The sequence below is a fragment of the Sus scrofa genome, chromosome 7, assembly GCF_054392235.1.
Source record: "Sus scrofa isolate SSC_HxYL_T2T_F1_AM1 chromosome 7, Sscrofa_HxYL_maternal_Yorkshire_Landrace_v2.0, whole genome shotgun sequence".
NCBI lineage: Eukaryota > Metazoa > Chordata > Mammalia > Artiodactyla > Suidae > Sus > Sus scrofa.
This window is the reverse complement of record NC_139389.1, coordinates 50140639-50148992: the sequence shown is the minus strand read 5'-3', so window position 1 is coordinate 50148992 and position 8354 is coordinate 50140639.

The window sequence follows — 8354 nt, the reverse complement described above, 5'->3', positions numbered from 1 at the left end:
ACTTGACCCCTAGCCTGGGAACCTCCATATGATGCGGGTGCGGCCCTAAAAAGCAAAAATAAATAAATAAATAAAAATAAATGGAATATGTATGAAGCTAAGCTAGCAGTTCTATTCAACACTATAGAGAATTCCCAATTCCTTAAGTTATCAACTTCTTACTTAATGGTCATGCTTCCCAGTTACTTCTGTTTGATCTGCCTCAGAGGGTTGTTGGGGAGACTAATTTAACATGTATGAAAATGACTTGAAAAGCTACTAAAATCGCAGGCTACTCTTATTAGGAGAAGTTTATTGCCAAAAAATCAGGGCTTGGGATATGTGTTAATTATCCTAATTATAATTATATATTTGTAGCAGAAAAATACTCAAATGACATCATAAAAGATCCAGTTTTTTTCTTCTGGAAATGTATTCATTTGAAATTCTCATCAAACAGAAGAAAAGTGCCTACATTAGCAGCATGTGCACAAACGCATCATACTTTTTATGCTTTTGATGGTGATTATTAAAAAAGGTCAAATGCTCTTATTATAAAAAAATGATTTGAGGCACAATTCTTTAGAAAAACACCAAAACATTTTAGAGAACAGCTAAGCAGTTTTGAGGGAAGACGCTTGTCACCACATAGAGAAGTTGAATCAACAATGCCCGCTTAGAGGTTTCGGTCAATTATCACAGGGTCCAGTGATGGGGAGCAGTGGTGGTGAAGGGGGTGGAGCAAAGCTGATAGAGAAATGGGGGGGGAAGAGAAAGGAGTTGGGGGGTTTAGTGGAGGGGGTGGGCAGAGGACAGACAAAGAGAGAGTTGATGGGACCCTGTGGACAGGCAGACATTAAGTCAGCCCCTCAGACACCAGAGAGCAGCTGCCAAGCACAGCAGCCACTCAGAAGTCACATCAGGCTGTCACGGGAAGATATTCATGTTCTGAGAGATGACATTCCAAGGGCCCACATCACATATATCAGGTTGTGGAATTGATAGAAAGAACATAGGCTTCTTCAACATGGGTCTGAGTGACTTTACCTGGAATCTAATATATGGCACAAATAAACCTATTTGCAGAAAAGAAACAAACTCATGGACATGGAGAATAGACTTGTGGTTGCTAGGGGTGGGGTGGGGGGGTAGGAGGGACTGAGAGTTTGGGGTTAGTAGATGCAAACTATTGCATTTGGAGTGGATAAGCAATGAGATCCTGCTGTGTAGTCCTGGGAACTATATCCAATCACTGGTGATGGAACATGATGGAGGATAATGTGAAAAAAAAATGTATATAAATGTATAACTGGGTCACTTTGCTGTACAGCAGAGATTGACAGAACACTGTAAATCAACTATAGTAAAAAAATATATTTTTAAAAGAGAGAACATCGGGAGTTCCCTTTGTGGCTCAGTGATTAATGAATCCGACTAGGAACCATGAGGATGCAGGTTCGATCCCTGGCCTCATTTAGTGAGTTAAGAATCCGGCATTACCATGAGCTGTGGTGTAGGTTGCAGATGCAGCTCGGATCCCAAATTGCTGTGGCTGTGGTGTAGGCTGGCAGCTGTAGCTCTGATTCAACCCCTAGCCTGGGAACGTTCAAATGTGGCCTTAAAAAGCAAAAAAAAAAAGAGAGAGAGAGAGAGAACATCAATTAATGCCTCTGAGGCTGAGTTTGGTCAGGTATAAGATAAGGATAATGAAACCTACCTCTCAATGTTGCTGTAAGGATTTAATAAATTAATACAGACAAAGGCACTCATGCTAAGTACTACAGAAGCATCATCAGGCTCCTCCTACCTCTTCATCCTCATTTTTCTTTTATGGCCACACCCATGGCATATGGAAGTTCCCGGGGCCAGGGATTCCAATCCACAGCTGCAACCTATGCTGCAGTTAAACGTTGCATCCTTTAACCAACTGCACCAGGCTGGGGATGGAACATGTGCTACCACAGGGAGCGGCCTCTGCAATTTGATTCTTAACCTGCTGGGCCACATCGGGAACTCCCTTCATCATTATTTTTATCTTCATCATTATCACCACATATTATTTTTCTTGTAAGGCTTGATGACAGAAATCCTTAAATGGATGTCCTAGCTAAAGGCTTGTGTGCCTTCCCACGCATGAAAATGAAATTAAAAACAAAACTCTGATGAAGTATGATAACATGCATCAACCCTGTGGCCCAGTAATTCCACCCCTAAGTATTTACTGCAAAGAAGTGAAAATAGGTAAATAAAAAGTTGTAAACCCAGAGTTCACTGCTGGGATTTATTTTTTGGTTTTTGGTTTTTTGCAGTAAGAATATTTAACATTAGGTCTAGCCTTTTGACAAAATTCTAACTGCAGAAAACAGTATAGTCTTTTTGTTTTTTTTTTCTCTCTTGGTCTTTTTAGGGCCTCACCCCAAAGCATATGGAGGTTCCCAGGCTAGGGGTCTAATCGGAGCTACAGCTGCTGGCCTACACCACAGCCACAGCAATGCCAGAACCGAGTCGAGTCTGCAACTTACACCACAGCAACGCCTGATCCTTAACCCACTGAGCAAGGCCAGGGATTGAACCCGAAATCTCATGGTTCCTAGTCGGATTCATTTCCACTGCGCCATGATGGGAACTCCCAAAACAGCATAGTTTTGCATTTTTTTTTTTTTTTGACTGTGCCTATAGCATGTGTAAGTTCCCGGACCAGGGATCAAACCCACATTACAGCAGTGACAACACCAGATCCTTAACCTGATGAGCCACCAGGGAACTCACAAAACAGAATTCTTAACCACAGGTGCAGTGTTGCACAGTAGATCTCTGGAATGAGATCATCTTGCATACATGAAACTTAATTCCCAGTGAACATCAGCTTCCAATTTCCCTTTTTCCCTCGGATCCAGGCAGCTACCATTCCACTTTCAACTTCTATGAGTTTGGCTGTTTTACACACCTCACTAAGTGGAATCAGGCAGTATTTGTCTTCTGTGACCGGTTTAACATCCTCCATGTTCACCCATGTTTTTGCATATTGTAGGTTTCCTTTTTAAGGCTCAGTAATATTCCGTTGTGTGTATTCACTACATTTTCTTTATCTATTCATCTATCAATGGACATGTAGGCATTTTCCATATCTATGGTTCTTATGACTAATGCTTTATTGCAGTTCTAATCATAAGGGCCTCAAACCAGTAGCAACCCAAATGTCCATCAAGTGGTGAATTAATAAAAAAAAAAATTGTGCATCATTCATCCAGGAAACAACTACTGACATAATCAATAATATAGATGAATCTCAAACACAATGTATTGAAAGATAGAAGCCAGACACTAAAAAATGACCATTAATGATTTCCCTAGATGAAGTTCAGAATAGGCCAAACTAATTCATGGTAAACAGAAGTCAGAACAGAGTTTAGGGCAGATGGGGATGGTAGAAATTGACTAGAAAGGGGCCTAGGGCAACTATCTTTGGCTATAAGAATATTCTTTTAAATTTTTTTTATTAGAGTTGATTTACAGCCTTGTATCAGTTACTGCTGTACAGCAAAGTGACCCAGTCATACATATATATACATTCCCTTTCTTATGTCATGTTCTATATCAAGCAATTAGATATAGTTCCCTGTGCTATACAGCAGGACCTCATTGCTTCTCCATTCTCAATGTCATAGTTTGCATCTACTAACCCCAAACCCCAAGTCCATCCCACTCCCTCCCCCTTACCCCTTGGCAACTACAAGTCTGTTCTCCATGCCCGTGAGTCTGGTTCTGTTTTGCAGATATGTTCACTTGTGCCGTAGTTTAGGTTACAGAGAAGTGATGGCCTATGTATTTGTCTTTCTCTTTCTGACTGACTTCACTTAGCATGAGACTCTCTAGGTGCATCCTTGAATAGTCTAATCCTAAACAGGATGAACATTTCATGGGCATACACATTAAACTAGTCTTGTAAGCTCTGTGCATTTGATGCATATAAATTATACCCCAGTGACATTTTAGTTCTTTGGAAAAATAAGACAAAACAAATCAAACCAAGCAAGACTGCGATATTTACCCAGCCCCAAAGAGCTCACAAGAGGAAGCTGAGTGCCTAAGACTGAAGGCTGCACACACACAGATAGCTTCCCTGGCAAAGAGCCAGAAGCAAGAGCAACTTTCCAGAAGAGTGGGCACACGCATAGCCATTTAGAAACATAATCAACTGACAGAGGCCTCCCAGCAAAGCTTCCCTCTGTGACAGCAGAATTGTCATCAAGCATAATTGAGTTTGTGAAAAGGGTGGATGGGGCACATTCTGAGCATTCGTCTCTTTTCTATTAATGGGTCTACTAATTAGCTCATTCACGCTACCACCAGGTCCTCTGCTCACTGTCCAAAATGTGTCCATACTCTGGCCGCCTCTGATGGCCTTCACTGCAGCCACTGCTGCCCAAGCCACTGTCATCTCTCGCCTGGTACTGACAATAACAGGGTCAGGGTGTGGTGATGGGGTCTCTTCAGTGTGATGAAAATGGTCTACAGTGTTCTAAATGTTCTAAAATTCTAAAAAATCATTGCATTTTACACTTAGAATGAGAGCATTTTAGGATATGTACATTAAATCTCAATAAAATTGTTAAAAAAAAAAAAAAAAAAAAGCTAGTGTCTGCTGGTTCCCTGCCAGTCAGTTCCAGAGATTTCTCTGGTGGCAGGAAAGATAACCTCCAAATTGTATGTCACTTAATATTTTTGTAAAAGCAATAATATTCAGACCTCCAGTCTCACTTTTAAATAGGCAACCTTCACTTCTCAGTGGAAGATATTTGGAATCGTCAGAGTTCCCGTGGTGGCTCAGCAATAATGAACCCGACAGGCATCCATGAGGATGTGGGTTCGATCCCTGGCCCCGTTCAGTGGGTTAAGGATCCAGCATTGCCGTGAGCTGTGTTGTAGGTCACAGTCGAGGCTCAGATCCTGCGTAGCTGTGGCTGTGGTGTAGGCTGGCAGCTGCAGCTCTGATTCGACTCCTAGCCTGGGAACTTCCATATGCCACAAGTGCAGCCTTTAAAAAAAATAAATAAGATATTTGGAATCTTCAGGGTCTGCCATCAAGTTTCACGGCAACTAATAAGGGGGTATAGTCCCCTGGCCATGAGAATTCCAGTACCAGGCGTTTAAAAGGAAATTTTTGGAGTTCCTGCTGTGGCTTAGTGGGTTAAGGACCCAGAATTGTCGATATGGGGATGTGGGTTTGATACCTGGCCTCAGTCAGTGGGTTAAGGATCCGGCGTTGCTGTGAGCTGTGGCGTAGGTAGAAGATGTGGCTGGGATCTGGCATTGCTGTGGCTGTGGTGTATGTCTCTCCTGCAGCTCTGATCTGACTCCTAGCCTGAGAACTTCTATGTGCTGCAGGTGCGGCCACAAAAAAGAAAAAAAGAGAAAAAAGAAATGTTTGCGGTTTCGTCTGCTGGAAGACTAGCACGATATGCAGAAATAGGAAGATGATGTAGAGAGCAGAACCTATTTTCTCCAGCTTCTGAGCCCTTGGTGCAGAGGTGCTAAACACACACAATTCCTAAGAGGTAGAAGGTCTCTGATGTCTCTTCTGCAAAGTTAGCATGAATTTGGAGATTCCTAGGCTGGTATGGGAAAGTATACGTACAGAGGCAGACCTTGGGACTCCAGTCATCTTTGAAGAGGGAACTGGTTCTCTGCCCTGGTCTGGTCGGATGAGATGGAGCAAGAGATAATGTGCTGAGAGGCTGCAGCTGGACCTGTGAAGTTGCCACATGCCAGGTTCTGGTCCCCAAACAGAAAAATCACGGTGCTTCTCAGGCCCAAGTTCCCTGGAGAGCTCAAGGCTGCCCTCCCCAAGGCCCCCTGATCCTATGGAATCTAGGATGGCTGGAGGGTGGAGGACAGAGCAGCAAAGCCAGCGGGGAGACAGTTGCACTGCGCCAGCCTTGGGTTGCCTCTTGTTAGGTGTTTGCTCTTTTGCACCGGGGTTTTAATGACACCTGGTTGTCATGTCGTTGGTCTGAACCATGTCACAAGATGGAAAGAACAAGCCTCCAGAAGGAAGACTGGGGAGTTCCCGTCATGGCGCAGTGGAAACGAATCTGACTAGGAACCATGAGGTTGCGGGTTCGATCCCTGGCCTTGGTCAGTAGGTTAAGGAACCAGTGTTGCCCTGAGCTGTGTGTAGGTTGCAGATGCAGCTTAGATCTGACATTGCTGTGGCTGTGCCGTAGGCCAGCAGCTGTAGCTCCAATGAGACCCCTGGCCTGGGAACCTCCATATGTCGAAGGTGCAGCTCTTAAAAAAAAAAAAAAAAAAAAAAAAGCAGAAGAAGAAGAAGAAGAAGACTGATTCAATGGACAGAGCACTGGCCTGGAACACTTGAAGAAGACTTAACTTCAAAGGTCAGTGCCACAGCTAATCAGTTGTGTGACTTCGGGAAAATGGCCTTTCTGCTCTGAACATCTAACTGTCCATCTATAAAATGAGGGGTTTGGGTTAGATGGATTTGAGGGTCCTTTTGAGTGTAGAATATTTGTAACTCTAATTTCCTAATCATGGTGCAAGGTATATTGGCATTTATTTCTAAGAAGCAGGCATAGATTTTGCTGTTTAGGGAAACTAAGAAAAAGGCAGATTCATGGAATTGTTCAAGTTCAACATGTTTGGAAACTGGATTGCTTGGACTTTCCCAGAACTGTCTACACAGGGTCCTGAGCTCCAACTACACAGCAGGGGCTGCAGGAATGTTCCTCACTCCCTGGCTTGGAGGCACAATATCCAAATGCCACTCACTGCTTACAGAAAAGCCTTTAGATTTTTTTTTCTCCCAATATTATATTTAGAAAACTTTAAAACACACAGAAAATTAAAAGAACTTTCCAGGGAACACTGTAAAATACCTATTTTCTATTAGCTGTCACAGCGGGCTTTGTCACCTATCAAGCCATCTAACCAACCTCTATCCCTCCATCTATCCATCTTATTTTTTTGTGTGTGGAAATCTTTGGTTTTTTTTTTTTTTTTTTTTTTTTTTTTTGGTCTTTTTGCCTTTTCTAGGGCCGCTTCCCGAAGCATATGGAGGTTCCCAGGCTAGGGGTCGAATCAGAGCTGTAGCCGCCAGCCTACGCCAGAGCCACAGCAACGAGGGATCCAAGCGGAGTCTGCAACCTACACCACAGCTCACGGCAACACCAGATCCTTAACCCACTGAGCAAGTCCAGGGATCGAACCCGCAACCTCACAGTTCCTAGTCGGATTCGTTAACCACTGCGCCACGACGGGAACTCCGAAATCTTTGGTTTTTGATTAACTCTGAGAAAAGTTGCTCCCATCAGTTTTCTCTGTTTTTTTTCTCTCTGGTCACATATCATTTAAACATTACAAGTGCCAATGCAGCAGGTGTGATCCTGCCTTAGGGATGAAGAAACAGGGTCGTAGAAGTTAGCTTAGCATCACTTAGCTGGCCAGCACTGGAGCCCTGAGCTCTCTGGGACCAAAGCTTTAGACTCTGACTCCTATGCGCTCATGCCTGTCACAGACTTAACACTTTCCCTTGGACCAAACTTCATTTCTTTCCACTGGGGGATATTCTCCATAGGCAGCGAACATCTTTTCTAACCAGATGAAACAAAAACAGCTCTGGGTTTATCCATTCTGCTGTGACTAGAAAGTCAAATACAGTATCTTCAAATAGAATAACAAATGATGTGGCCCTTCTCTCATCAAGTTTAACACATTTCCAGTTTTGTTGTGTGTGGGTATGTGTCTGTGTGTCTGTGTGTGTGTGTGTGTGTGTGTGTGTGTGTGTGTGTGTACTTGCAGGGATTCCCTAATAGCTGTTGCTTTTACAAATCGATGATGTGAACTCAGTTCCCAAGCCTAGCTGTTTCTTTGGTATTTCTTTGTTTTGTCCGTCATGATCTTAAAATAGAAGAAGAGGTGTCATCAGGATGGCTAAGGGCTAGTGCTGGCACTGGTATGAAATAGGGTTTCTCACATTGCTCAGGGAAGTTCTCAAGACTCAAATTTACTATCTTCAACCTGTCAGCTTGCTTGGCTCAAACGAGGAAACAAACTCCCTGGCCAGTCTGGTTGAGTAGTGGTACATTGTCCATCAGAAAGACAAGCCAAAACCCAAACTCTGTTTCTCTTTTAGACAAGTTCTTCCCTCCTGCTTTCATTTAAATATGGGTGTATCTGCAGTTATGGGAGCCATCACACTTCAACTCAGCAAGACATACCATGAAAGTGCTTTAATATTTTGTCCCAGGCCTTTGGCCATCTGGGGAAGCATGGGACCCCTTCTAGGGAAAGTGCTTTTAAATTAATTAAACGAGGAGTCCCTGTTGTGGCTCAGTGGGTTAAGAACCCATCATAGT